Raw genomic sequence first — 26,776 nt, forward strand, 5'->3', positions numbered from 1 at the left:
GGGCTAATCTGTTGACCTTCATCTAAAGCAGTCAAGCCAGCTAGAAAATTGTGTGAAAATATCACATCACTGTAAACCAGATTCTGTACCTAATATGAGGTGTTCTTTAGGAAAAAAAATATACTCTTCAGGGAAGAAAATAAATTATTATTTATCTTGAACTCTGGGTTAGAAGGCCAAACCAATAATTTCCAGTGTTCACTCTATGCTGACATGATTCTTGCCTCATAAATACCATGATACTGTATAAGATACATATATATAAATTTTCTGCAGTTACTTTTTAAGCAAAGTTTATTCACATGCATGAAGTTTTAAAGAATTCTGTCAGTTCAACTTTTCAACATTTAAGAAATCAATGTTCTCAATATCTTCAACAGCCTTGCAGAAGAAAGGAAAAAAGTTGAAGCTTATTAAAATTTTTTCAATTCACAGCAGGGTTCCAAACACTTTCCTATTTCAAACCAGTGAGGTTCAAATGGGAATACACAATTAGTTCAAACAAAATATCACTGAAACCAGAAAAAATTTAACTCAAAAATTCCTCTAATGTGTTCACTAAAGAGCTGGAATTAATATGTAATGTATGCAATTATCTACCATTCAGTTGTTACTAATTACTGAATTTTCTGGTTGGTTCCAAATACGCTCTGAAAATTTAAAATTTCAATCTGTGAATGAAGAATCCAATGTAAACTGATTTTGTTGTAAATTGTCTGAGATTACAATAGTTGAGTGGAGAAGTATAAACACAGTAGTAGAAAGCAAATAATATTTCAAATATGCATAGATGATCAAAAAATGGCCAATAGTTCTTGATCTTTTATTTTCTTTCTTTATCTGCTATATTATTACTTTCATTTTGTAATTTAAAAAAAAAAGTGGGAAAGTTTTAAGTAAATAAAATTTACTGGAAATTTGCATGGAATTGATGAAAGATGGTAAAGAAAGTCAAGTGTTATTTAAGGTGATGTTAGGTGGGATAGAAATATTGTCATTCACCCAGTGCATTCATTCCAGTATAGATGGAGGAGAGAAAGCAAACAGCCTTGTACTCCTGGCTAACTGACCCTGGAGTTGTTCACACTTCTAGAATTTCACTCATGCTCTTGTTCAAGTACAAGGTTCTGCTTTCCCTGAAATTAATGTGAATCACTATGACATGAAAAGAACCATATCCATGAGCAGAAATGAAATATGCTCAGATCTCTTCACACAAGTTTTGTAGGACAGGACTACAAGAGTGAATAGGTCTCTCAAATAGTTTGTCTTAAAGTTTTACTATTAGTTTTATGCAAGAAGCAATTTGTTGAATTAATGTATAATATGAAGTATTGGCCAGTCTTACTGAGATTTATTTGCCATAGCAGTCTAACATTTCCAAAGGCTTTCCCTCCCTCAATAATAATCTCTTACTATCAGCAATAAATCTCTGTTGGCCTCCTAAGAAGTCAATATCTAGTTATTATTAATCACAGATAAAGTAGTTTGAATCATATACATTTCTTCTACCTTCATTTGCCAGCTAAGAAGCTGATTCTGCCATGATTATATAGAGTGGAAAAACTATGTTCCTTAAAACTTTTTTAAAGAGTAAGGAAAATTATTTCAACTAGTTTCATTTATCTTTTTTTTAAAGAATCATAAGTGCTACTTTATTTAAGGGAATATGCTTCATTAAATGGAAGAGGCTACTTTAACATTTTATGAGATAACTTTCATTACAAAGTAGAAGTTATTTACAACTTGTCTTGCCCTCTATGCAGTATGAAATGGAACTGTGTGAATACTAAGAAGCAAAAAATTCTTCTCAGTACTTTATCAACTAAGTCTCATCAGAAAAGCTGATTTTTGTTCCTATGAATCCACTGAATATTACTTTCCACTTTTCCTATATGTTAAAAAAGCGTGATTACATCTTGATTAACATTTCTACATTTTTATTCCATCTCTCAGATATATTCACAGGACACTATTAAATAGAAAACTGTAATTTTGACCCCAAATCACCAATTTGAATTCCAGTTGGATGCCCTGAGGTACTTAGAAGACATTATATGTGAGACCTTTAAGACCTGAAATGCTCTGTAAGTTTTCATACCACCTGTGGCTCAACCAACATGCACACTCTTCTGTGTGTCCACATGTGTCCAGGAGCTGAACATCCACCTGGTCCATGCTTTCTGTTCTGATATTAGGAGGAAAAGTTAAAAAGATTTGGGTTTATCTGAATTAAAAGGGAAGCTTAGGAAATTGCTGCAAATCAAAGCCATGGGGCAGTCGTTGTTCTGCTATCACTGTCAAGAACTAGATTATTTTAACCTGCTCAACAGGTATTTTTTTGTCTGCTCTCTGGTCACTGCAGCTCAGGACATGCTCTCTTCTGGCCTTCATCTGACCTTACAAAACCTGGTGCTTGTTTCTTGTGCTGCTGCACGTATGTACTGCACTGTTCATTGGCTAAGCTGCCCCTCAAAGCACCAATGGCCCCTAAAGACCTTCTAATCTCATTCCCAACACTTTCTTCCAGGTGTTATTTGTAGACCAAGAAGCTCCCTCTAGTCCCTCTGCTATCTAACTCACACTACTCCTGTGGTTTTGTGTTAGTACCAACTAAAAAGGCTTGATTTTCATGGAAGGAAAAAATAGATTAATATATTCACTACTAATTATGAATACTGACAGATTAAGGCTTTCATGCTCTGGGAATAGGAAAGCAATCATGATTACAGAAAATACATAATGTGTTATAATTGTTTTGGGGAATACCTTAAATTTGTAGAGCAGTCCCTATGTTCTCCACAAGTATTTGATATTCCATATCAATAGCTGGTATTTGCAAGCTATGTACTTTAGCAAGGTGTTTAAGCAGGTATAGATATTCAAGAAGTTAAAATTAGATGAAAATGTATTTAAATTTTTTTTACAAATTTAGATTACTCGTTACATGTGACTTTTCAGATAGTCAAATAGCTCGAGAGATTTTGATAAAAATAAACTAAAATGAAAGACTGAAATCAATATAGCTAATCCAGTTGAAGACAGCAGAAGGAATAGTTCATTGTCTAGGTAACAGAAAAACATCTCCACAGAGTCTTCTTGTCATATCTGCCATTCTGCCATGAAACAGTGAATATCAGTTAATTTCTCACTGTTCAAAACTTAGCTCATGTAGCTGCTTTTATTTACATCTGTTTATTATCACCACTTATATTTCATCACAGAAGATGGATGCTATTAGCAAATTACTTGGAAAGGATTAATTGACTAAGAATTTTTTTAAAAAAAGGCTTGAACTAGGTTGATGACAGAGAAAATAGTTTGAAAGTCAGAAGCCATGCTTATCATCATTTGCAGAGGGAAGAATGTGTCTCCAAATTTTCAGGCTAGTCTGCAACCCATGATTACTCTTCAGTTTTAACTGATGTTAAAGTCTGTGGGACAACCCCTGAACAATTTTTCAACCCTCCCAATTGCTGTTGTTTCCACCAGTGATGGATTGTTCATCAGTCTCTTCTATCACTTTTCAGCTAGAGTAAAGCTTGTGGTCTTTGGCAGATACCAAACTCCAGCCTGTTCTGAACTGGCAATGTGCCCACTGATCATGGGCACATGAACAAATCTCAGCATCTGAGACAATAGACTTGTAGAAAAAAATTCCAGAAGTGATATAGCATTATTGCCAAGATCTCAGTTGGTCCTCATACGTAGGGGACCAAAACTTATTTAAGACCAGTAAAAAAGAAAAAACAAAACAACTTTGTTCATTTTTACATAAAAACTTTTCTTTCTTTAAAAAGGTATTGGTGGAGACTTCTGTGACCTTGGTCTAACATTGCAGAATTGTGTCCAAGGGAAAGTAAGGACCATCTTGTGACCTTCCCCTCATGGTGCATTCACTCTATGCTGGCCAGCTATTGCTTCTCTGGATATCTTTCAAGCTCTAACACACCAGGCTGCTCATTTTCAAACAAGGAAAGACAAAACTGCAAACATAAGACAGATGTTAGTCCTTTTGCTTGATTCAGTTCACAGATACACTGACTGTGGTATAAGAACCTTCACAAGAGTTACACAGTACACAGTTACTAATGAGTAAAATTCTATGTTACCTTAAAAAACAACTGCTTTTAGAAGTGCTCCACAGAACAATATGCCTCTTATCCATGCCCTTCCCTCAGCAACTCAAAAAGTCCAGGAAATAAAGTAAATGGAAGTGAGACATCAGGAGCTTCATTCTCTCTGTACCAATTTAAAAGCTATTGAGAAGTTCATGCATTTTCACATTATGCCACAGTGTCATTTGTCTTTCTTTGGCACCAATTCTCCAGTAAGCCTGTCTTTTCATATAAATGGCTCTGATGCTGTATTAGCACAGGAGACTACACAGAAGCAGCTCTGCAGTACTGCCCATGCATTTAAAAGCACTACCTATTTCAGCTGATGTCAAAGGAGCTTTTCCACTATCAAATCAAAACAGGATCTGACCATAATAGATAGCTATATTCCACTTGCACTGAGTAGAAATAAATCTACAACAATGCCATTACAATACATTTTACTCTGTTGCCTCTCAAAAAAGAGATTTTTTTCTCCCTGCTTCTCCTATGTTTTTATTTATTTGCAGTAGTGGAAAGCGTGGTTAAAAGGATTTTCTATAGAAAGGACCATTGAAAGGAAAGGTACATCTGAAAATTTTAAATCCATTCATATACAGGTTTTTGTTATCAATTTATTGTGATAAGATTGATTTCCTGAGGCAGAAGATGTAATTTAAATTTAAACCACTGATAATTAAATCACCTACAGGTGACCTCATAGAGATGGAAGATTTTTGTCAGTACTTGTTCCTTTTTTCTGACCTCAAGTTTTTTTTGTTAATCGCAGTGAAAGAAAGAGAAGGCACACATTACACCTTTCAAATAAGAATGTTGAATTCACCTTTTAATTTTGAGTTGCATTCTCAATTGATGCAAATATGAAAATTCCTACTAGCACTTACCTGAGAGCTACACCCTTCTGGACAGCAGGGTAGATTTGCATGATTAAGTATATAAAAGGTTAGGCTCAACACAGTTTTAGAGATCTAGAAACTTCATTAAAAGAAATCCATCATTAAAAGAACAAAATCTTTATATTTGCATTAAAACTTTCTTCAATAAAATTTGTGTTTGATTTTATTGAAAAGCTTATTCCCTTCAGCCAACCAATGTCATCATTATTAACAGCAGTGTTTATATGAGACAGACTTACTACAATGACAAATTATCTCATTTAGAGCAGTGTCCAGAAGTTCCCTTGCCATAGAAGATACAAATTATGCCAATTATTCATCACTTTCTTATAATACCTTCCTGACACACAATATAAACTTACTCATAAAAAAATGTGATCCCCTTTCCTCTTCACCCCTTCACATTTCATTGGGAAGGTGACATGACTCTGGGTAATGATTATGGGTCTGAGCTTTTGCAGCTGCAGTGCTTCATACTGTAAGTAAAGAAGTGAATTAGAGCTGTGTCTGAGCAACCTATAAAACCTGAATATTAATATTTCAGTACTGGTTAATGCCACTCTGAGATATGCAGTCCCTGAAACAGTGCAATGGTCTACCTGAACCTCAAAATATCTAGTCCAAACAAATTATATTACTTCAACAACAATTGTGGGTTGAGTGGAAATCAGGGGATTTCCCAGGAAGTTGAAGCTTTTAATAAGATATTTCTGCATTTCTGTGTTTCTCTGTACCAGTGTCTTCCACAATGACAGGAAGAAGGGGCAAGTATTTCCAGCTGTTCTAATTTGGGGGCATATATGTTGTAAATGAGTAAGGCAGCACCAAAACCCAAAGAACAATAATGATTCTGCTCTTCTGATGGCAATGATATTTTATCTGGAACAAAATACAAGAAAAATAAAAGCTGTGGATGCTGCACCCTTGAAAACATTCAAGGACAGGGTGAAGGGGGCTCTGAGCAACCTGATCTGGTGGAAGGTGTCCCTGCCCATGTCAGAGGGGTTGGAATTTGATGATCTTTAAGGTCACTCTCAACCCAAACCATTCTATGACTCTGTGATGAAAAAGGGCCACCTGCCACAACAAGGTACACAACCAGACTTTTGCCTCAGGCCACCTTTCTTGTTGCCTGGCATGAGTAACACAGCTGACTGCTGAGATAAGCACATCATGCCCCTGCACCATGCAAATCAATAGCAGGAGAAGCTGCCCACTACTAAAATAGCATTATGGGACCAATCATGGAAGAGGGCTTTTTTATTTATTTTGCAAGTTTTATTCTTTGATGGCTGTTTTTCATGGTGTACCCACAGGTTTTGCTTCTAGTCCCTCCAAAATTCTGCAGAGTCGTATTATAGGTGCTCTGCAGGCAACCGTGTTTTACAGATTTTGAAGACTGACTGTGGAAATATCTGTCAATATTTACTCAAGAAAATTTCCATTCCAAAGTTTAAGGGTACTGCAGCTGTCTCTCAAGACAAAATCTTTGAGATTTTAGTGGTAATAAGGTGTGCACATATTCATTAGATAGTCAAAATACAAAGAATGTGAGATAAATATGAAAACACATAGGAGCATGCATTTATAAATTGGCACTAAAGGTGAAGAGGTAGAGCCACAAACATAGGCTGTGGACACTAAGTGTCTGAATAGTCCTGTGGAACGATCTCTTACTGAAAGATCCCAAAAGAATATCCCTTCATTACAAGTAAGACTCTGTAACTTCACAAAACCAGTTCTGCACATGGTTAAATGGAAAAATGGCATTAATTGCCTAATTAGCTAGGACAGCTGTACCAAAATAATAATAAAAAATGTTGTCCTGAGCCAGAATTATCTGCTTTCAATAAATGACAATGTTCATTTGTTTATTCTCCTCCACAGAAAACATGAGTACTGTCTAAATAATGTAATGTATGCAAGAGTAATGAGACCAGAAAAAAAATTAAGTTAGAACCTAACAAGGCAAAATCAGTAAGCTTGAAAGTTTTGCTGAGCATCCAATTTTATTTTTATTTTTGATTTTACATTTACTTCTAAATTTAAATTTTATTTTACATCTAGTTTTATCTGGTTACCATGAATTATTGAAATAATTTTAGTAGAAATAAACTTATTCAAAATACATTTTTAGAAAAGAATTGATGAATTGTGTTCTGATCCAGTGTACATTAAGGACACTGGCAAATCATCCTTTCATTTCAAGGATACAGAGTCAGACCTCTGGTGAGTGAAAAACAGGCACTACCTATTAAAAATGATGTACTGGAGAGTAATTACATGTTCTTGTAAATGATTCAATAATTACACAAAGTAACTCCAAAAATAGTTTCACTTGCTGTTTCAGATCCCATGATAAAACCCTCCTTCAAAAGCAAGAAGTAACCAAGACTATATCCAGTACTTTCATAATATTGATTGCATTGGGCTTAAACTTCCAACATACATTTATGTTGTTACCAAAACTGAGCAGTTGTTGAAGAAAATTCTCATAAATATTACTTCACAATGTATTAAAATATGTTCTACCACTTCTATGTCCCATTCCATGTTGCATCCTAATAAGTAAGAATCTTAATAAAAGTTCAACTTTAATCACTATTTGTTGCCACAGCTACTTGTATTTTTAAATGAATATGCTGCATTGTAATAACAGGTACAGGTCCTAAAAGTGGGTTTAATTGTTGAATCCTGAGAAAAATAGTAAATTAGTAAAAAGAAAATTTACAATTTAGTCTCTACAACAGATGAGATAATTTTGCAAATGAGGGGGTTTATGGGTTTAAAAGAGACACACAAGCTTAATCTCTATCACTGGATTTTTTGTTAGCCTCCAACACGGAATGACCAGGTGAACAACTTTTAAGAAGAGTCTCCAGATTGAGTTAATTCCAAAACAGAGCTTAATATGTATTTGGAGAGTGCTAAGTGATTCATGCCAAAACCTTTAAAATAATTTGACCAATTAATGGTTGAACCACTTGAATAATTCAACAATTTTAATAAGAAAGTTCCAGTAGCTGAAGGCATGCCTTGGTGGTGTTTAATTTACCAGAACAGACAGAGACTTAATGTTTACAGACCTGTTTTCACAGACAATGACCAAAGACCACTACTGTGAGTTACCATCAACTCCTTGGCAAGTGTCAATTGCATTTTAAAGTAGGTAGAAGTGTAGAATTAATATGTTAGCACTTGAAAGCTAAAAAAGGGAAGGAAGACACAGGAGAACTCCCATGAAATGTTTACATACACAATCATACTGGCCACTACACTTAGAGAGGGTGACCACCTAAAACATCTGAATTATGGACAATCTGAACATTGCTTTGTTTTGGAGACCTAGAAGTTACCATGGCTTTAGAATCTGATATTAGACTGTGCCTTCTCAAATTACACTTGAAAACAAGGAAACCAGAGGGAAAAGCCTCTTGGCTTTGCCAAACATCAATCAGTCTCTCCCATCCTCTGCTCTTGGATGGAAAGACATAGAGATGAGATTGCTTTAATTTCCAGAACAGAAGTTTCCACAGCTTTATTTCATTCTAGCATGAGAAAAGTATGGAAATGAAATAATAAGCTTTGGATCTATGTGGGATATCAAGAGCAGTGACAGTGTCTGCAGCAAGTGAAATGGGCACCTGTGTGCACTGAGGATCCCACTTGGGGTACTGCTGGGGATGGAGGCTGGTCACCTCATCCTGGTGCCTTGACCTGCTTGTTCATATTCCTCTGAGCTGTACACCTGGTAAAGGTAAAGCCTTGGCACCAGCTGAGATTCTGGACATTTCAGAGGATGACTGCTCACAGCTCCAGCACACAGTACACATCCCTTTATAATTACTAAAACTCGTGTTTGAGGACTCCTGAGGAAAGGAAAACAAGCAGCCCATGGAATGTCATGACTGATAACTAAGCTGGCTGCACAGACTCTCAGAAATCAAACTATATAAGTCTATTTCTAGTGGCCTACAAGGAAATAAAGGTCTGGTGCACACTATGCAGAAGAAATTATTGACAGGAATACCAACAGATTAAAGATTTTTTTCTTACCAGACCACTTTATTTTTTTCCTACAGAGGAATAAATGGCACGCAGGATGAACCTGCATGTTTTATTCATTTTTGTTTTCTGAGCCATATCTGGTTTCTACTACTGATTCCTCAAAGTAAAGCATCAGTTTGAAACTCAGAGCTGTAGATAGAATAAAGGCACTTCTGGTGATGGGATAAGAATAATATTTGGGTGAAAAAAAAAGATATTTTGTTCTGTAACCTTTAAAATGAATGCCCAAAACTGTAGTTTTCTTGAGTCATCTTCATCCTTGTGTGCTTTTTTCTGAGCTAACAGTGAAGCATTATGTTCAGCAAAATTCACCTGTCTCCTTAGATCCTTCTTTTACTCCTGTAGATTGTTTGAAAACACAAATAGCAAACTGTGTCCACCCAAATGTTAAAGTATAAATGTGGAGAAGTTTGAGGCACGTTATCACCATCATCATTGTTTTCCAAATTCCCTCATTTTGTGCTCCTGGAACTACTTCCAGGAAAAAAAAGGTCAGTGCAAAGTTTGTTAAACTGAGGGTTTTTGATGTTTGCTGTGAGAAGAGTTTTAGAGTCCTATCTGTAAGACTCACCTATATTATATTTGTGTGACTGTGCTATTGAATCTATATATAACACTTCATCTGAAACTTTTTAGTAAATCAAAATTTCAGAAGAAGTAGCACAGACTCACTACACAGACATCAAATTTGCTCTTGGTTAATTGCAATGGATTAATATCTTTGCAGATTTAGCAAACTGAGTAAATAAAAAAGACAGACATGGACTTCAGGGAAAGTCTTGATAGTCTATCAATAAAACCATAGGATATTAATTATGCAATAGTGATTTTAAAGCTATGTTTGACCTGAAGCAAATGACAAAAAGACAGAATAGCATCCTCATTATGAACAGACAGATTTTGTAGGTAGAATTAGTCTCTTACTTCAGGCATTTATATCTCATTTTTGTATTTGATGGAGATAGATATTTCTGGCATACAGTTAAGCTGACACTTTTCAAATATCTACTTTAGGACACATAAATACATATTCAAATATGATTCTTTCCCTCCACTGCCAATAAAGACAAACTAAGCTGTCTAGATATTTAACATTGACTTCAACTGACTAAATGTAGGTAGTTAAAACAATTAAGGAAGATCCTAAGTTAGAGATCCATATAGTGGAAAAAAGCTACTCAATGAGATTAACAAACTATGCAACACTTGAAACATTTCTAGTAATTTCAGGTGTGATTTCAGCATCTTTCTGCATTTTGTATTTGGACTTTTATTGTCTCAGCTCAGAGATCTGTGTAATCTGTGAATCCTGATTTCTTTTTTTTTTTTTTTTCCTCGGGGGAAAAAAAATTTTCAGTTGAGATGATGTACACTCAACATTTGGTTTCTTTGTCTTCCAAAGAACTGCAAAGCTTCTGAATCACTAGTTGTTATTGAAGAAAAAGCTAATTTATCAGCCTCTGAGAGGTCATTATACTAGCAAACAATCAGAAAAAGAATAATAGGAAAGTGAAACTAACTTAAAAGGCCTATAATTTTAATTATAAACATTTTTTGTTTTGTTTTTTAACTCATTAATATTCTCATGACATACATTTATCCTAATACAGTTAGCTCTAATTATACCTCAAAGCAATATTTTACATTAATGATAAGTTGCACTGCAAATATGGTAATACAAGAGTTGATATTATTTTTATGATGCCTTCATTAGCTACCTTATGCAGTGACATCAATATGGAAATCAAAAGCAGACAAATAAGGTTGATCAGGTGTTTTATATGAGTATCATACAGTGGAACATTAATGTCAATGCCAAAGCCACACAGCATACAGTATCAATATTGATGTTCTTGTGAACCTTGTTTCTTACTCATGTTGCAAATGGCATGATCAGAAAAAAATAAAATACTATTTGCAGTGTAAGCATCATGACTACAAAAATAATAATAATAATAATAATGTGAGTATAAGTAACACAGCTGTAACCATGGTAACATTGCAGAGTGAATAATTCACAGCAAATAACATGCCTGCTTTTGCTGCAGTGGAATGACTGCTAGCAAAATTACAGATTACAATTTTCTCTTCAAATGTGCTTCAAAAGTACCTGGGACATACAGGAATATTTTTATGTGAACCTCAATGTCTTAAAATTAAGTTACTTGGTAGCTATGAGGAGACCAGACATTTTTTATGCTGCCTGATCAGATGAGCATCTATCCCCAGTTTAATCCAAGCTGCATTTAATTCAGAAGAAAGAGATACTTATCACATTGAGTTAGAACTGGATCAATATGGAGTTTGAATTTATCTCTTTATCATTAATGATTTTTGCTCACAGAATTGCATAACTAGCAATAGAACTGTGGGCTCTCTATTCACAAAAGAATTTATCTTTTATTCCTGTATGTAGACAAGAAAGGATGTTCTGATTCTTTGGCATCATTAGGAAATGTCTTTTCAACACACTTCCCAATCCAAAAGCTAAATCTGAAGGGGATTGGGGATGGTGTGACCAAAATTCCACTGGCTGCTCCTGGCCTAGCCTGCATGATTAAGACACACAAGATTCAGTAGTCAGCAGCACACCAGGTCAGTAAAGAAGCAGTAAAGTTGGCATCACATCTTGAAGTGCTCAGCCCAGCAGGTGCTCATTTACATGGATCAGCTCAGGTAGGGAGCTGTAGATTTACAGCCCTAGCTCTCTGGGAAGTCCACATTCCCATCTGAGCCAGAAGGCTCAAACACCCTGCTTTCATGCTATCCCTTCCATCTTTAACCTGTCTTTTTGGTGTCCCTCAGGGCCTGCACACAGCCTCAAACTGAGTAATTATATTTTATTTGAATTAGATTAGTCCCTCAGGGCCAACTCAGAGAGGAAAACTACTTCCCAGGAAAGAGCAGATGAAGTTTTGGGCTGGTTTCACCATAAGTATCTTTTTGCCCTTCTTTCCTTTCTCTCTCCTCACTCTCCCAGACCTCCAATTTCTCTAACTCACATCCTGTGCTGGTAAATGCAGAGGAGAGATTGTGCTTCACTGCTGCCAGGGGGAGAATCTCGCTGAACATTTTGCTGAAGACTTTAAAGATGAAGTCTGGGGTAAAGCAATTTTAAGTTTTCTTTGAAGGCAATCTTCAGTTGGCCATTGAATCATTTAAATCCAAATTTAAATTTATATCTTATAGCCCTGTTTAGAATTCTACTGCTTATTTTAACTTATAATAAATTTTAATGAATCTTGTTCTGCATTGAAGTAGGTTCTGAAAAGCAACTACATATGAACAGACTTTTTCAAGGCAGAACAACTTTACCATTATGTTGCATATATCCCCAAAATATTCTGCAAGCACAAATTCCATCCTGGTTGCAACCAAGGCTTTATATTTTTTATGGAGATTTTTAAAAATATTTTTTAAAAAATTTTAAATGGTGTTTTCTTTGTCCTACATCAATATCATCATCCCTGAAATCTTCAGCTGAGTTAGCCTGAATTTTGTTGGAGGCTTGCACTATCTGTCTCATTGCTTTGCACATGGAATGGATATGCCAAGGAGGTGATGCATCTTTTCCTTGGAAGCATTTGACCTTGAGAAGGGGTTCCCCTGCCAGCCTGCACACTTCCAAGCTCCTTTGAGAGAACTGACTTTGTGAGGATCATAAGAAAAGCAATGCCTTCACAACCAAAACTAGACTGGAATGGCACAGAGTTTAAAAGTCCTTTATTTCTATTCCTCCTTTTACAAGGATGATACATCTGAGCTGTCAAGTTTGTAACAGTTCTGATCAGTGAACTGCTGCATCTACCAGGAGACCAAAGAAAGTTCTGGTAGATGGGTGAAACCACCTGGACTAAATAAATCACAGAATTTGAGTCTGGGGTGGAGACACAAGAAATAATTCCAGCTACTTTTGGCTCCACTTTTAATTGATATACCATTTTACATCATACAACACTTCATAAAATTTTGTACTGATCACTCAATATGAACAGATAGATTTAATTTAGCTAACATTTGAGATTTTCAATTTATTTTAGAAACATGATAGTCTGTTTACTAGTTTCATTAGTGACTAAGCTCTTGGCTAGCTTAAGAAAAGTCTGTAAAAAATTGATTGATTGACCTAAATTTCTTGGAAGAAACATTTTTCATTCTTTCCTATTTGTATGTGCAAAAGGCATTGGAGAATATTTCATTTGGCAGATTGGATAGTAGCTTATAATTAAATTAAATTTTCTGCAAATATATTCTGCTTTCTGTTGCCCTACTGCATGAAATGGCTGAATATTACCCACTGTGAGAGAGCTGTTTTCTCAAGATACCCTGAATTTCTAGTAACTAGACAGATATTTCTTAAAGGTAGAAAGTTAGTAGGGTATTCCTTTGTGGTTTTGAAATGCTATGCAAAAGTTCATTCATTTCTTTTGCACTTGGGAACTAGCCAAACCAGCTTTCACAGCAGCAACACCAGTTCTCAGGTGTCATGAGTACCAGTGCTGCTGTCCCTTCATTTTTGTCTTCTTTTACAATAATGATAACGATGCTGAAGCTTACAAACATGGATTTACATTAGACATCAAATGAAAGCCTCCAGTGAGTGGATTAACATATCAGGACAGTTGGCTGATGCATTTCAAGAAGCCTCTGAATTATATATGGCCCCCAGTGCCCTTATCATTAGGCAAAGATGTACTTACAGTTCATTGAATGGGACAGGATAAGTGAAACAGGACAGCTTTGCTGGGTGATTGGTGGAAGGGTGTTATGCAGCCAGATGAAATGGATTGTTGATTACATTCTGTTTTAAAGTTCAATAAATTCATCCCCAGAGCCTATATTGGTGTTACAAAATAATGGATTACTCAGTTGGTGCACAGTCATGGCTGTGTTTAATATGGTAGAAGCCTTTATGAGGTGGTCAATAGTCATAGATTTACACAGAAAGGGAAAATAGCCTTTCACTTAACGGGAAACACTTAGTCTATGCAGTATTTTAGAACAATCACCAACTTTCTTAGTCTGAATAGATTGCTGATTGCTGAAGGTGCATTTTACTGGTCCTTCCACAAAAGCAATGGAAATGTAGATCAATTAAAGCAGAACACTAGGCAGAGAGTTAAAGAGAATGGGCAAGAAAGTTAAAACTCAATATATGGCTATGTCCTTATATACCTCTGTCCTTAGGTAAAAGTGAATTTCCTTTGCATTCGATTGGAAACTCAGTCTTTTTGTTTTTGTGAAAAATATTGTCTTCCATTGTCAATATTAAACTTGTGGCATGGAATAAGTTTCCTGAGAATTAGGAATTTAACTTTTTTAAAGTCATTACTTTATGTTTATTAGAAATATTGCATGATGACTTTGTCTCTCAATATCTTGTTCAGCCACTTTATAGTGTTTTTATACATATAAGGATATAATTAAACAATTGGAAGTAAAATGATGATTCTATATTCTTAACTTTAACAGTAAAATCCCAATAGTGTTGTGATTGTTATGAAAATCTTCTTAAAACCAGGAAATTCAGCTAAACTGCACACAAAAGACATTCAAACATATCAGCAGGAATCATAGATTTAAAGTGTTCTAGTAGCCTTAACACTGCCTTATGGGACAAGAAGTTCAACATAAAAGGAAAAGGTGGAAGGTAAAAATGTAAAAAAAGTATTTAAGAATCAGTGGGTTACATTATTTCCTCATGGTATGCCTGCAGGGAAAAAATGTGTAAATATCTCTATATACAAATGCTTGTGTTTTTATATGAACTTGTCATGTTTTACCATGTCAATTTTTTGATTCAATATCCTTTTCACATTTCTAGGCAAAGAATATTGACATACTGACAAAGAATACTGACATACACAGTGGTAAGGTCAGTAAGGAGATATATTTTGTCAAACAAAACAGTACACCAATAAAAATGAACAAATGTGTAAATTTAGATAGATCTTTAGTGACACCAGAATTTCAGCAAGACTTCTGTGTCCAAAAATGAGTTTTCCCCAGTAAAATTAGTTTATTAGAAAATGTTAATCATTAATAAGGCTTATTTTCCTATACTCTTAGAAAAATTACCTAATTACTATGTATTAGTTACTTCTGTCTTGAAAGAAAAGAATTGCCTTTATGAAAAGCATTGAACTTCAAAGAGACTCAAATTCAGCAAACTGAAAGTTTATCAGACATAAAATACTGAATGTTTTGTTAACATAGGCAAAATCTTGGCTTCTGCTGATGGAACTGGGGCAACAAAAGATAACAGTTAGTTATGTGATGTCACTGCTGATAGACAAATGTCCTGACTTTTATGTCCTCACAGAAGATGTACAACATTGACTGGAACCAGTTTTTCTTTGTCCATGAGTAGCACCTAAACCCTGGCCTAACCCTCAGCCTTGGAGTGAAAAAATTAATTCATCTAAACCTTTCTTAGCCAGATTTAGGTAGGCTGTACCATGGAGATAAGTGAAATGTTGTGCATCTTCTATCACACCTGTCAGATTAATACCCTGAGTCTCCTCCTTATCAAAACCTCTCTCTTACACATTCCTAATAACTTGTGTTCATACACCCAGGTTTCAAACCTATGGAGTGGCTGTGGGTAATCATGCAGCATGCTCAGAATAAAAAAGGATAACCTGAAAATTTTGGCTGCACTCTTTCAAGACTGGATGCATAGTCCTCCCTGTCTGCATGCCCAGTGCTTTAAAGTTGGGCTTAATATGCACATAAATTTTAGATTCCAACAAGCCATAATAAATGCAGAGGAAAAAAATGCTGGAAACATTTAATGCAATGAAAGTACCAAATTTCATTACTCTTATCAAGAAAATAATAAAAAACCCCTGAAGCATCCTCCAAAGTTTTTGCATTAATACTTTAGTATGTTGTTAATATAAAGAAATTTACCATATAGTTGCAACAGACCATAAACCAACATTCCAAGAAGTTACCAAACCAATCTGTTTAAATGCAGCTCACCCTATTAGAGACGAAAATGGAAAAAAAAATAAAAGGTTTTACAGACAAATGAAAGCAAATTCCAGATAACTTCACTTAGTGAATATAAAAATTATTGCATATTTTAAAGCCTTATCAAGTACATGACAGAGTAAATGAGCTTCTAACCACTGAGAGTTGAAATGAGGAATGATGATATGATTGGTATGTGCTAATTTTCTTATGACACTCATGCACTGTGATTACTTGGGTTGCAGTTGCAGGGTAATGGTTTCAGGGCACAAAAAGCCTCTTAGCCACATGCCATGGAGTGCTGAGCAGGCAGAATATCAGCCTGGCATACTCACGGTTACTAAAAAACACGAGGGATTCATTTAAGTTTGGGTGAACTTAAAGCTCACTTGGTTTTGCCAGGTGGTTAAACTTGCTCTAGTCTGTTTCAACTGGTTCATGTCCAATTTGCAATCCCATTTTCTGCCTTGTGGGACAATGCCCTCCTATACACTCCCTCATTCTCAAAAGGCTCTGGATTTGTTCACATATTCAGTACTTCACCTTCTGTAACACCAGTTTGCTCCCTGACCACAGCAAGCCAAAGCTAGATCCTGACCAAGTGGCAGATCCCAGGAGCCACCCAGGCTGCAAGTCCCACTGCTCCTCACAGCTGTGGTCCACAGACTCCCCTCACTACAGTCATGCCTGGACCAGAGCCTGGCCTGGGAGCAGAAATATCTGTGCAAACCACTGCTGCTGGGAAGTCACAGAAAGTCACTAAAAGGCCATGCAGATGTCACAGACACATTTTTCTAGCACACTCCTTGAGAAGGCTGGGACCAGGCCTCCACAGGCAGCTGATTCTGTGTGAGACAGAAACAGGACACAGGCTTAGTCACTGTCACTGTCATCCATACTGTGTAATGTTAGCACACTGCCTGACTCCTCATCCTTTCTTCCTGGAAAGGGTCTGGCAAGAAAACATAACACAGCAACTGTTCCCAGTAATCAATATGACTAAGACATCTATATTTTTTTCTTTGAGCAAAAATAATTTAATTTTCTGGGTATGAGCCACACTGTGACACCAGTCCTGAGGATGACATAGTGAGCCTTGATTAATTCAAATCATGAAGAGGTCTTCTTGTATCTCACTTTCCTAGCATGTGTTGTTCAGGGTTTTGGAGCAATCAGCAACCACTTCAGTGCAAAAGCTAGTCCTTCACACCTCAGTATGGAACTGTAGCTCAGGTACCCACAAGAGTTCAGCTTTATAACTACCACCCTCTATCATTTCATATATCTGTATCATTGAATAAATTCTGCACAGTTTTTCTTAAAAACCCATTTCTGCTTTCTTATTCTGTTCTAAAACCAGATGCAGATGCTGAATTGAAACAGCAGACAGATTTACCTGCTGGGGTGAACACAAGACTATTTTTAGATTATTCTTTCCCTTAATTTACAATATAATTAAAAGAATATATGCAATCTCAGACTGGGAATTTCAAAGTTAATGGTGTATTTATAAATGAAATTTCTTCAAAATAAAAAGAAGCTTCTTAATTCTGTGCTGACCCTCGGTGGGCAAGAGTTACATGTTTTCTTCTAGATAGTCATAGCTCTAACATCATAATAATGCTTCCAAAATCCTTAGGGAGCAAAGCCTGAGTAGCTGCCTGTGCCAGATGGGCATGCACTGAGTATTTTTTCTTTTTGACTTGGAAGCAAGATACTACATACACCTTAGAAAAACTGTTAGCTACCATGTTGTTGCTGAAGTTACCTGGTATTTTTAACCCTTAAGCATCTTCTTTAAGATCCAAGGGACCCATATGATTGGCTGGCTTGACTTCCTGTACAAACAGGCCTATGAAGAACCCCCAAAAGTCTTTGCATTAGATCTGCAATTTCTATTTAAACTAACATACATCTTCCATATTCAGTTATGATTACTTTTTAAAGTTGTGAATGCAACCCATCTCTTGGGGTAATTATATTTCTACACAAAAGTCTGATGGGCTGTTCATATTTCATCTAAGGATTTGAGATTAGCTTTAATGTTTGTTTTACCAAATAGGATGTCTATGACCTTAAGACCCAAGTTACTTTATTAGACTCTGAATTGTTCTTATGGTTCCTTTAGGACCTACCTCAATTTTTTCAATATTATATAGTGTAAAGTAGTGATATTCTCTCTTAAATCCTGTCATAACCCTTTCAATCTCCCAAGACATCCCAAAGAATTGATTTCAAGGCAGTCTTTCAGGCTGCATCTCACAGCATATGTGAGGCAGTGTTAACACTATTCATACTTGGACATTCAGTACCATTACACATTAAAGAACTGTTCCCAAACCAAGTCTAAGTCAAATTTAGCTTTGTGAGAAGCATTGTATCAAGTATTTGTTTCTAAAAATATAAATGCTGATCTGATTTATTAATCCAAACTGTGTAATTTGCTTGTCATTAATATTTATCATTAACCAGCAAATTTTTCAGCATCAAGAAAAAAAAATTCAGTAATATTTTTTTCTTCCAGATCATTCATATTGTTAAGAACTGAATATCCACTTAAGCCATGTTTCATTTCAAGACATTTGCTCTGAGGGATATTTTAGTTTAGTTCAGTTTTTCTTTACAGAATTTCAATAATATGCTGAAAGATACCCAATTTGTATTACAATTAGGCAATGATCACATTACATGAGAGATTACCCTTCCTTATTTACAGTAAATAACTACAATTTAAAAGAAAATAGAAGCTCTATTCATTAATGATTTACATGCTGTTTCTCAAGGTTTTGTTTTATTCGAGTAGAAACTTGTGCCCAGAATATTAAATACATATTCTGACTTGGTGTACACAAACAAAGCTGACTGCTTGCAGTAGCTTCTTTTGAATCAGTCTTACCCTGGCCATAAATTTCTTCATCTCTCTTTCAGGGTCAGACAGATGAAATCAATAGCACTCCAGAATTCATGATATATCAGGTATAATAATATAAACATTGTCTTTGGTAGACATGAACATGCATGGATGTGTATGTTCCAATGGGAGAAACAGCTTCTTTAGAATCTAGAAATTGTTTATTTCCCTATAGCTAAATGAACAAGTAACTGATAGTTGTCTTGTTATTACTTCTTACCTGAGGGCAAATTAACTTTTTGAATGTGCTTAATAAAAATTTTAAAATTTGTTTTCCTACATTTAAAGCAGTTTATTTTATTGAGAAGTTAACTCAAGGAATTAATTGAAGCTACATTTCAAGAAAAAGGAAAATGTTTTAAAAGATATCTTGCAAATTGGACATCTGTAAGAACAATGGATAAAATAGTATTTCTTCAGGTACTCGGAAAAAGAATCAGGGTACCAATATTTGATACCTTGTCTGTCCCAGTAACTTTGTAATCCATTTGTCAGTGGATAAATTACATAACTGCCGAGCATTAGCAAACATCGTGTCATTTGGGGTTTGCTCCACCTCCGCACCCCCATTCTGTGTGCAAAGGAGTGAATTACCCTGGCAGAAGAGAGAACTGTGTGATAGTGACTCACCAATGGCAGTGACACTGCATTTGTTTTCTCAGGAACTTTGAGCTGTCACTCGTATTTGGAGAGGAAAGCTTGCAGAAGAATTTGAAATCAGAGAAGAGAATGAAATCTGAATTTCTATTCTCATGTCACTACATTAACCAGTCCTTCACATTTTTTTCACGGTCCAACAACATGTAGCAAGATCCCAAGGAACTTAAGTGCCTAATCTGTTCAACACCTTTTCCCCAGTAAAGGTTTGAAAACTAAAGATGGAAATGAATAACTAACTTGTTTATGAAACAATCTCAGTAAAATATTTGGGTTGCATTGATCTGATGTTCCACGAGGATTTTGGAACTAAATATTTAGAAAGAAGGAACAACATCCTAAGTTGTGGCATCTTTCTCCCCTTGCTTATGGAAATTTCTGAAATTTTCAAATTTTCTACACAAGATGCAAGATCACCCTATGTTAGCTGACAAATACTGTTACTCTGAAGGAGCTATTATGTGGTTACCTTTACGTAGTTCCTATCTTTGCTTAAAATATGTTTTCTAATATTTAACTGGTAGTGAGTAGGGAATGTGAATGCAGAGTTAGCTTCAGTTAAGCTTTACTGTACAGTCACAGATATTCTAAAACCTTGAGCTCTCTAACCAGTGATGGGAAAGGTAAATAAACTTGGTTTTGAATAGTTTACTGATGTATGAAGCAATAATGTAGCAAAACAGCATAAAATGTTCTCTACATTTTTTTGACTTCTTAACATCTGAACAAGTGTAAAAGTGGAAAAAAGTATAAAAAACTAGAACATATATAACACAAAAAAATTGATTTTTGTTGTACAACAGCTGCTAATTTATCTTTTTTTAATATTCCAAACCAAAATAATAAAAAATAAGTACATAATGAAATAAAGAAATATGTGAAATATGTGAGGTAAGGCTTTCTGTAAGTGTACAGTCTCATAAATTTGACAACATTGATGGAAATATTTATGAACTTCTCAAAAATTCTTGCAAGACTCCTATCAAATTCAATAGTTCAAAATTAGTCTCTTGAGTTTTGACCATGCTTTTATTCCAGTACCAGATTAACAGGATTTATTCAACATGATTTTCCACTAAAAGCACAGTGAGATGGTGGAGATGAGGAGAGAGAAACAGAGTAAGCAAGGAAGCAATCAAGCTGCATTACACAGGCACAAAATAAGAAAGTCCTACAGAGGAGTTACAAATGTATTTTTTTCTCCATATAGCCCATGTTTAGCTCCCTAAACAAATCTGCTAAAAAAATTCAATAATATTTTCAATAAAAGTGGATAAAAACAAATCAAATCCATGTGTTTTATAAGTAAATCCTTAGAAGAGAAGGCATATATTTCTTTAATTTAAAGTCTCCAGGGCAGATTTTTGGCTACTTGGGGGTTGTTTTGCTCCATGCTATTAAAATATTCTGGGCCCTGATTTGTATAACTGACCTTAACAAGATACTGGCACATCCTATTGAACCCATTGACTAAAATCCAGATATTAACATTTTGCACTTGCATAAGAATAATAAAGATTAATAATCCACAAAAGATAAAAGAAGGGAAAAAATGCTGTATTTTGCTATGAGTCATGAAATGTTTTGAAATTATCTTCTTTAAACCTTCCTATTTTTTGAAGTATATTGTTTCTATCTCTTTCAAAAATATCTGACACGCTCTCCTACAATAATCTATTGTTTCAAGAATAAAGAATATTTTCATTCTAATAGTTTTGTCTAAACTAGAAAAAAATTAATTATAGTTTCATCATAATGATCACTTTAACTAAAAGGAAGGCTATAATTATGCAGAACATCACTGTGTGCCTATGGATTCCACACAGAATTTTTTGCATGGGCTAGTGAAATATCAAGAGATTTTTGACATTTCCTCTTGGAAAGAAACTTTTTTAGTTTATTTTTTCTACCTTCAAATGTTGCTAATAAAATATTAATTAAATACTAATAAAATGCGTTCTATTTAACTAATTATATTGAATTTTCTGTGACCTATATGTAATTTGGATGCAATGCAGTGACTGTATGTGATGTGGAAAACCTCCAACAAGGAAAAAGTTGAAAATAAATTTTTCGTCATGAAGAAAAATGTCACAATCTTCTTCCCAGATTTATATTTAAAATATCTTTCTAAATGAACTAAAACACAGAAAAGCATGGAATAGAGATAACTTCACTAAAACAATTGTATGCTTGGCTGAATGAATATGTTTTCTGCTTGAATTGTGCCTCTGTGTGCCACGTAGGCAAGGAAGTGCCCAACACAACCACTCTGGATAGAAATAACAATGACAGTGATGCTTCATATGATCAGAAACACTGATGTGCAGAACTCTCAAACTGCAGCCACTGAAATTTGTATTCCTGCCTTCCTTCTGAAGCAGTTGTGAAGATTAAACTGGGGAAGAGCTGAGGACACTGAGATTTTCCCATACTGTTTTTTCCTATTTTATCTCATGACCTATGAGCTCTCTAGTGTCACCACTGTTTGTATAACGTACCTTGGACTGCTCTAATCTGTTTGTTTGAAAGAATTTCCCACACTGACATATTGTTTGATTTGTTCTCAGTGTTTATACTACTGAGAAGTGACCTGCACAGAACTGGAGGCCTGAGGTTGTGCCAGGGGAGGTTTAGGTTGGATATCAGGGAAAGGTTTTTCACCCAGAGGGTGTTTGGGCACTGGAACAGCTCCCCAGGGAATGGTCACAGCACCAGCCTGACAGAGCTCAAGAAGTGTTTGGACAATGCTCTCAGCCATAGGGTGATTTTGGGGCTGCCCTGTGCAGGGCAAGGAGTTGGACTTTTATGATTCTTGTGAGAGCCTTCCCACTCAAATATTCTATGAGCCTAGTGTTTTATTTGGCAGTAAAAAAAAGCATAAAAATTCACACTTATTTACCTGCATATTGCTACAGACCAACACAAGGTTTGAAAATCTTATGGTAGCAAATAAAACATGTCAGTGAACTTGGTTTTATCTTCATTTTATCTTCACCAGTCATACCAGGCTTATACAAGCCCATTTTTTATAATATGTTTCTTCTTATTATCTTTTTTCCCTCCTTATATTTCTATGAAATTAAAAGTCTGTTTTAAACTCCTGGGATAAATCTATTTCTTCAGTCAGAATTGTCCTTTCAGAGAAACATCTCAGATTTAAAGATGCAATAACTCTCAGTAGATATTGGTATGTAGACATAACACATTACTCTTGGAGATCCAATTTACTAAAGCCTTTTCAAGAGTTTTCTTTTATTAACTGTTTGAATTAATTGACTATAGAAAGCACCTAGATTTACCAAGACAAGCTACTCAAGATGAGCTCCAGTGTAATGCAGTGCCAGAAAAATTAAACAACTTATTTGCTGGAAGATTAAAATCACAGCTTTGTTGTTTGGAGGGTTTTGTTGTGTTGTTCTGTTTGGTTTTTTTACTGTTACCTTTTTATTTTTTTTACCCAATAACACAATTAAATTTGGGTGAGCTACATGACACAGGAATAGTATAGATGAGAAGAAACCCAATGTAACAGCAGTTGTGCAAGTAGTTTGTGCACATCATAAAACAAGCAAAATTGTTACATAAAAATATAAAATTAAAGATGTGATCTGATTTTTATTTATAGATTTTCATTGCCAATACATCATGCAAAAGCTACCAACTTTATGGTATTTGTCTTGTTTTAATCAATAACTCCTTAATTTAAATTACATCTAAAGTTTTAACATGATGATATTTATAATTTGACAGAAACACCTCAAAAACTAAAAGTCTGTGATTCATCTACTGAATTTTATGCAATCTAATAGCTTATGTTAGAATTTGAAAAGAGATATATAAAATGTAAGAAAGAGGAGAAAGTGTAGTATGTGGTTCAAAACAACTTGCTTTCAGCTTAACTCTGCAGGACAAAAGTTGACCTCAAATTGATCTTCTGCACATAAAATGAAAGGGGCCATTATGTGAAAGAACACAGCTCTAAAAAAATAAAAAAAAAAAAAATTAAGAGATTAGTCCAACCAACAGTCATGAAGCTTAGCCAAATGAGTGAAAAATGCACTTATCATTCCATCAAAGATGAATATCATGCCCAAAATATTGAAATGGGTCTGAATAATTTTGACCTCTTTAGAACTTAGAAATATATATATCCTCCTCAATACCAGTGGTTGATAGAGATTCATTAGAATTGAATTGCCCTTTTCTTAGATTGCTTTCCCAGATGTGCAGTTGTTCCAAAGTTCTTGATAAAGTGTTAGAGGGAAACTTTCCAATGGCTTCTGATTGAAAGAAAACACAGAGAATGTTCACCAGGCTTGGAGAACACAGTTTGATCTTCCAGAAAGTGGGTAGAGGGGTGAATTTCCTACGCAGTCCAAAATATATGTCTGAAAAATTGTGGTTTTTCTCCCATTCTCTCCCACATTTTTTATTTAAAACTTATTTCCTTCAGAACTCAGCTCTGAAATAGTGATTGCATGCTAGGCTCTCCCAAAAGAGAAAAATAAACACATCTTCAGGGAGAACACATGTTAGTATTTTGGTTAATTTTCACTATAGTATTAGGAAGTATTTTGCAGCCAGGAGAGTGCTTTTTCTTTAATTAATTGCTATTCAAGTTTTATGAAAGACAAAACTGGGTAGAGTTTTTGAGATCTGTTCTTTAGTGACCTTGTTATCCTGAAAGGTGTTGGAAAATATGAATATTTAATATTTCTTGATCTATAACCAGTCTTCTAGCATGAGTAAAATACAATAAAGTTTTTCATGAATAAATAATGTCTTTTGTGAAATGTAACACATACAAATAAGAAAACCTGTCTACTTATCATTCCATACTCTTAAGGAAATTACTAAAAATACTTTGATTAAACTACTGTAAGTTATTTTGAAAAAGTAGTGGAGGGCTAAGGAGATGCTAGGGAAAATTGCAGTAATGATGTTTGAGGAATGCAAACCAGATACTGGCAATTACTATCCTAATGTTTCAACTGAAACTTCTAATAAAATAAATCATCTGCTTTTAAGAGAGAAAAATGTACTGGCACCAAAAGCAGTAATGAAACTAATCACTAAACAAAAGAATAAATCTTGTCATTCAATAATTCTTTGATTAAATTAAATCAATAAGTGAAGTGTAAATTAGTGACTGGACTTGAGGCTTGTACTCCAGATTTGTACTTTCAAATTGCAGCTCACTTCTGTATGACAAAAGTCATTTAACTTTATAAGTCATGGTCTTCTCTATCTCCAGTCTTATTGTTTTAGAGCTCATTATATCCCTACCTTTCAGGTGCTAAGTAAAGAAAAAACCCATTAATGATTACAAAATGTCCAGATAAATCTCTGACAAGGGTCATAAAATTGAGCAGGAAGGTAATTAGTAGGGAATGCATTATCACACATTAAAGTCGAATGTAATATTATATGGATAAATGTAAACATAATGCCTAATAATAGCCTAATGTTTAATTTTATCTCTGCCTAACCCTTTTGAAATCAAATTAAAATTGTCTTGTGCAGCAAATATAAGCAAATGTACCTTTGGCCTCTAAAGTTTCAAAGTGCTCCAGGAGAGAGAGTTTGGTAATATATTTGTGTTATTGGGAACAGAAGAACAGAACTAAAGCTTCATCAATCTGGTCTCCAGTTCAGAACTAAACACAGTGCATTGAAACCTTCACTTGTAGTGAATAGACCCCTTGGTTCAGAAGGATCACTTGTGTAAAGCAAAAAGCATTTGTTTGAGATTAGGATGGAATCAGGGACACAATTATTAATGACATTAAGAGAAGAACTGAGTGTCATATTTCCTGAACAGATATATTTCATTCCAAGGTCTTCCATGTATTAAATGAGATCACACAAAGGAGAATGGAGCTAAAGAGTTTAAAATCAAGATCAAACATTTAAAAAATTCAACAAATTATAGCTAATTATAATGATATTTCTTTATCCTGCAAAAATATCTGGGTATGCTAACCAGCTTAAATGGCATATTTAATTTGATGGGTCACAGAACATGCATATCAAAAGTATGGCCTGTTTTGTACAAGGCTACTAAATGAGCTTTGAAAATTATTACGAAGCTAAGCTTAATTTTCAGTATCTTTAGGCGAGTCTGATAATATTCAAATATAACTAATTTTCTGTGTTGTTTTTCTTTAAAACAGCACTGAGACAGTAATTATGAAGCAAAGAGAGAAGATGCAACATAAGAGATGTAGGTGAGGACTCACTGATATAATTTCACCTCTTTGTACAACCTTTTTTAGTGTACAATATATCTGCATAGTCTTTTCCAATGTGTGGCTTCCTGCCATGAATTTAAATCACATGGCGACCCTGTAATGACAGTGATACACAAAAAAACCCACAGTTACTGAATTACATGGCTGTCTTATAAATACACTCTGATTTAACTGTGTTTCTGATTTTCTTGGTAAGTTTTCATTAACTTTTTCTATTATTTTTTTCCTATATGACCATGTTCACCGACTTTATTCTTAGGTTTGGTCTAATTCAGTCTAGTTCTCTTGGTTAAACTGAAATCTTGTGTGTGAGGAGGGCGTATGTTTGGTTTCATTCAGAGGAATATCATCTGTTCTATAAATTTTTGACAGGTATGAGCCTAAATTGAAACATCCAATACTTTCAGTTGCTAGCATGAGAAGGGTGAAGATGTACAACTCTACCTAAAGGAGATCATTGGGGTCTATTTTAAGACATGAAATAGTTTGGACCCATGACAATACATAAGGGAGATCATGAGAAAAAGCAGACAAGCACAAAAATATTTGTGGTGCTTCAGTAAAGCAGAAGACGAATAACCTGTTTCTTTTCTCACAGTTGGCTGCATTTTTGAGGTGCAGCCATTCACCCCTGACTCCATCCACTGAACCTAAGTCACTTTCAGTGCTCTTCCCTCACCCACGGATGAGCAATTGACTCCCTTGTCTGAGACTGGTGCTGGTTTGCCAAGGAAATGTGGCATCAAATTGCTTCATACCTCTTACTCTTACAAAAGATGCTAAAAATTCCTTTTTCCTCTCAAAGTCATGTCTGTAGGAAAGGACATCGAGTCATTGACAGCATTCTTACATTCTTCTACACAGTGGATTTCTTTATACCCTAATCCTCCAACAGTC

The sequence above is a fragment of the Oenanthe melanoleuca genome, chromosome 3, assembly GCF_029582105.1.
Source record: "Oenanthe melanoleuca isolate GR-GAL-2019-014 chromosome 3, OMel1.0, whole genome shotgun sequence".
NCBI classification, from domain to species: domain Eukaryota; kingdom Metazoa; phylum Chordata; class Aves; order Passeriformes; family Muscicapidae; genus Oenanthe; species Oenanthe melanoleuca.